Consider the following 6,096-nt stretch of genomic DNA (forward strand, 5'->3'; position numbering starts at 1 on the left):
CTAGACACACCCTGGGAAAGAAGGGAACCCACTGCATTGAAGGAAAGGACCCAGTCCTGGCAGCATTCATCACCTGCTAACTGAAGAGCCTTTGGGCCCTTTCTGCTCTTACCTACTCTTCCCAAAGGCACAGGAGCCTTGCCCCATAGCCACAACCAGCCCAGACTGCAAGGAGTACTCCCAGACTACTGCAGATGTTCCCTTCAGGCCCAAGTCTCTTAAGTCAGCTCGTCATGATTTTTTCCTGGCCTGGGACTCCCCATTCAGGGTAATGGACTCCCCTGTGGCCCAGGGAAGGTCCAGAAATACCATCCAAGAATCAAGTCTCAGAATTAGGGACCCTAAGTGCCTGCTTGTTGCTCTACCCCCCTGTGGCCATGCTGGTACCTAAGGTTCAAGACAAAGCCCCCTTAACTTTCCCTCTGCTTTTCTCAAGCAGAAGGAGTTTTGCCCTGTAGCCACAATAGCTGGTAATGTGTAGAGTCTCACCTGAAGCCATCAAGTCACAGAAATGCTAAATGGAGTACTTCAGTCTGAAAAAAATGACATTAATGAGCGATAAATAATCATCTGAAGGCATTTACAAAACTCACTGGTAATAGTAAGTACACAGAAAAACACAGACTATTATAGCATTGTAACTGTGACGTGTAAGCTAGTCTTATCCTAAGTAGAAAGACTGAATGATGAGCCAATTAAAAATGATAATTATAACAACTTTTCAAGATATAGTCAATACAATAAGATATACATAGAAATTTAAAAAAGTTTAAAAGTAGCGGGATTAAGGCATAGAATTTTTATTAGTGTTCTTTTTGTTTATTTGTTTACACAAACACAAGTTATTATCAGATTAAAATAATGGGTTATAAGATAGTATTTACAAGCATCATGGTAACCTTAAACCAAAGAAACATACAATGCATACACAAAAAATGAAAAGCAAGATGCTAAATCACATTATATCATTGGAGAAAGTTATCTTCACTAGAAAAAGACAGGAATGAAAGAAAGAAGGAAGACTAACTTCTTAAATCAAAAGACATAGACTGGCTGAATGGATGTAAAAACAAAACGCATTGATCTGTTGCCTACAAGAAACACACTTCACCTATAAATACACTCATAGATTGAAAATAACGGGATGGAAAGAGATAATCCATGCCAATGGAAATCAGAAAAGAATAGGAGTCACTACACTTATATAAGACTAAATAGAGTTCAAGACAAAAACTATAAGACAAGACAAAGCAGGTCACCATGTAATGATGACAGGGACAATTCAGCAAGAGGATATAAAAATTTTAAATATATGCACCCAACACTGGAGCCCCCCTATATATAAAGGAAATATTATTAGAGAGAGATAGGCCCTGATACAACAAGAGCTGGAGATTTCAACACTCTACTTTGAGCATTAGACAGATCTTCTAGACAGAACATCAGCAAAGAAACATTAGACTTAATCTGTACTCTAGACCAAATAGATCTAATAGATACTTACAGAACATTTCATCCAAGAGCTACGGAATACACATTCTTTTTGTCAGCACATGGATCATTCTCAAGGATAGGCCGTATGTTAGCATGCAAGACAAGTCATAAAACATTCAAAAAAGTTGAAATAATAGCAAGCATCTTCTCTGACCACAATTAAATAAAACTAGAAAGTAATAACAAGGTGAATCTTGGAGACTATACAAACACATAGAAAATAAACAGTATGCTCCTGAATGACCAGTTGGTCAATGAAGACATTAAGAAGAAAATTTACAAATTTCTTGAAAGAAATGATAATGGAAAAACAATATACGAAATGCCTCTGACAAATATGGATGCAAAACGTTTGGAATAAAGAAAAAGCAGCACTAAGAGAAAAGTTTATAGCTATGAATGCCTAAATTGAAAAAAGGAAAAACTTCAAATAACCAATCTAATGATGCATCTTAAAGTATTAGAAGAGCAAGAGCAAACCAAACCAAAAATTAGCAGAAGAAAAATAATAAAGAGCAGAAATAAATGAAACTGAAATAAAAAAACCCAAATGATTAAAAAAAGTTAGTTATCCAAAGAGTTAAACAACATTAACAAACATTTAGCCAAACTAAAAAGAAAAGAGAGAGAGAGAGAGAAGATCCCAATAAATAAAATCAGAAATGAAAAAGGACACATTACAACAGATACTGCAGAAGTTCCAAGGATTATTAGTGGCTACTATGAGCAACTATATGTCAATAAATTGAAAAATTAGAAGAAATAGACAAATTCCTAGATACGTACAATTACCAAGATTGAATCAGGAAGAAATCCAAACCTGAACAGACCAATAACAAGATTGAAGATGTAATAAAAAGTATCTCAGTAAAGAAAAGCCCAAACACAATGTCTTCACTGCTGAATTCAACCAAATATTTAAAGAAGAACTAATACCAAATCCTACTCAAACAATTCTGAAAAATAGAGGAGGAACTACTTTCAAACTCATTCTATGAAACCAGTATTACCCTGATACCAAAAGCAGACAAAGACACAAGAAAAAAAAAAAAAAAGGAAAACTACAGGCCCATATCTCTGATGAATATTGATGCAAATATCCTCAACAAAATACTAGCAAACCAAATTCCACAATACTTTAGAAAGATCATTCATTATGACCAAGTAGGATTTATCCCTGGGATGCAAGGATGATTCAACATACACGAATCAATCAATGTGATATATCATATCAACAGAATGAAGGATAAAAACTATATGATCATTTCAATTGATGCTGAAAATGCATTTGATAAAATTCAACATCCCTTCATTATTCCCTTAAAAAAACTGGGGATAGAAGGAACATACCTCGACATAATAAAAGCCATATACAACAGACCCAGAGCTAGTATCATACTGAAAGCCTTTCTTCTAAGATCTGGAACATGACAAGGATGTCCACTGTCATCACTGTTATTCAACATAGTGAATAGAAGTCCTAGCTAGAGCAATCAGACAAGAGAAAGATATAAAGGGCATCCAAACTGGATGTGGAAGAAGTCAAATTATCCTTGTTTGAAGGTGATATAATCTTATATTTAGAAAAACCTAAAGACTCCACAAGAAAACTATTAGAACTGATAAACAAATTCAGTAAAGTTGCAGAATACAAAATCAACATACAATCAGTAGCATTTATATATGCCAACAGTGAACAATGTGAAAAAGAAATTTAAAAAGTCATTCCATTTACAATAGCCACACATAAAATTAAATACCTAGGAATTAACCAAAGAAGTGAAAGATCTCTATGATGAAAACTATAAAACACTGATGAAGGAAATTAAAGAGAACACCAAGTAAAGGAAAAACATTCCGTGTTCATTAATCAGAAGAATCAATATTGTTAAAATGTTCATGCTACCCAAAGCAATCTTCAGATTCAATGCAGTCCCTATCAAAATACCAATGACATTCTTCACAGAAATAGCAAAAAACTATCCTAAAATTTATATGGAACCATAAAAGATCCAGAATAGCCAAAGCTATCCTAAGCAAAAATAACAAAACTGGAAGAATCACATTACCTGACTTTAAATTATGCTGCAAAGCTATAGTAACCAGCTGGCATAAAACTACTAGCATAAAAACAGACACTTAGATGAACGGAACAGAGTAGAACCCAGAAACAAATTCACACACCTACAGTGAACTGATTTTTGTCAAAGGTACCAAAAAAGGAGACAGTCTGGGGAATGGACAGTCTCTTCAATAAATGGTTCTGGGAAAACTAGATATCCATATGCAAAATAATGAAACTAGACTCATATCTCTTGCCATGTACAAAAATAAAATCAAAATGAATTAAAGACTTAAATTGAAGACCACAAACTATGAAACTCCTATAAGAAAACAATAGGGAAAATCTCCAGGATATTGGTCTGGGCAAAGACTTCTTGAGCAATACCCAACAAGCAAAGGCAATCAAAGCAAACATGGACAAATGGGATCACATCAAGCTAAAAAGCTTCTGCACAGCAAAGGACACAGTCAACAAAGTGAAGAGACAACCCACAGAGTGGGAAAAAGTATTTGCAAACTATGCATCTGACAAGGGATTAATAACCAGAATATATAAGGAGTTCAAACAACTCTAAAAAATCTAATAGTCCTATCAAAAAATGGGAAAAAGATTTGAATAGACACTTATCAAAAGAAGACATACAAATGGAAAACAGGCATATAAAAGGTGCTTAGCATTACTGATCATCTGAGAAATGCAAATCAAAACTACAATGAAATGTCATCTCACCCCAGTTAATATGGCTTATATCCAAAAGCAGAGCAATAACAAATGCTGGTGAGGATATGGAGAAAACAGAACCCTTGTACACTGTTCATGGGAATGTAAATTAGTACAACCTCTATAGAGAACAGTTTGTAGGTTCCTCAAAAAACTAAAAATAGAGCTGTCATATAATCCAGCAATCCCACTGCTGGGTATATACCCAAAACAAAGCAAATCATTATATTGAAGAGATATCTGCACTCCTGTTTGTTGCAGCACTGTTGACAATAGCTAAGATTCGGAAGCAACGTAAGTGTCCATCAACAGATGAATGGATAACAAAAATGTGGTACATAAACACAATGGAGTACTATTCAGCCATAAAGAAGAATGAGATCCAGTCATTTGCAACAACATGAATGGAATTGGAGGTCATTGTATTAAGTGAAATAAGCCAGGTACAGAAAGACAAACATTGCATGTTCTTACTTATTTGTCGGATCTAAAAATCAAATCAACTGAACTCATGGACACAGAGAGTAGAAGGGTGGTTACCAGAGTCTGGGAAGGGTCATAGGGATTTGGTGGGGGATGTGGGCATGGTTTGGGTACAAAAAACAGAAATAATGAATAAGATCTACTATTTAATAGCACAATAGGGTGAATATAGCCAATAATAATTGTATATTTTAAATTAACTTAAATAATGTAATTAGATTGTAACTCAAAGGATGAATGCCTGAGGGGATGGGTATCCCATTCTCCATGATGTGCTTATTTCATATTGCATGCCTTATCAAACCATGTCATGCACCACATAAATATATACACCTACTATGCACCCATAAAAATTAAAAAATTGTAAAAAATAAAGTAAGAGATCTGGGATTCTTTTTTTCACTTGGACACCTTAGAGACCACTCTCAGGTTATTATTTGGCCTAATTTCAATATGTTTTGTCTCAAGCAATAGGGAAGCCTGAAGAGAGGGAGAGGGATGGGGCAACGGCTGGTCAATGGAGCAGTCAGAACACACACAACCATTTATCAATTAAGTTCGCCATCTTATAGGGATGCAGTTAGTGGCACCCTAAAACAGTGACAAAAGTAGCAACAAAAATCGCTGACCACATATTGCTATAATAGATAATAATAATGAAAGAATTAAAATGTTGCAAGAATTACCAAAATTTAACACAAAGACCTGAAGTGAGCACATGCTATTGGAAAAATGGCACCTATGGACTTGCTTGAGGATTTGTAAATTTGTAAAAAATGCAGTATCTGCGAAGAAGTACTATTGAACAAAACATAATAAGATGATATGTGTTTGTATTTATGTGTTTAATTAGACCTTTGATTTTTGTAGTTTTCAGTACGCAGCCTTTGCACATATTTAATAAGATTTATTTCTAAACATTTCATGTTTTGGTGCTTTTGTAAATTTTACCCTTTAAAAAATTTTTATTTCCACATATTCACTGCTGTTATATAGAAATGTAGCTGATTTTTATATATTGATGTTATATGCTGTGATCTTGCTAGACTCAGTTCTAGGTATCTTTTTTTAAAAGAAGATTCTTGGAATTTTCTGCATAGGCAATCATGTTATCTGTGCATAGAGTTAATTTAATTTCCCCTTTTCCAATCTGTATACCTTATATTTGTTTTCCTTGCCTGATTGTACTTACCAAAATCCATAGTATGATATCAAATAGAAGAGATGACAGCAGACATTCTCGCCCTATTCCACATTGTAAGGGGAAAGTTTCAGCCTTTCACCATTAAGTATGATGTTAGTTGTAGGTTTACTGTAGATTCTCTTTATCAAGT

Source organism: Nomascus leucogenys, chromosome 11 (genome assembly GCF_006542625.1).
Source record: "Nomascus leucogenys isolate Asia chromosome 11, Asia_NLE_v1, whole genome shotgun sequence".
NCBI classification, from domain to species: Eukaryota; Metazoa; Chordata; class Mammalia; order Primates; family Hylobatidae; genus Nomascus; species Nomascus leucogenys.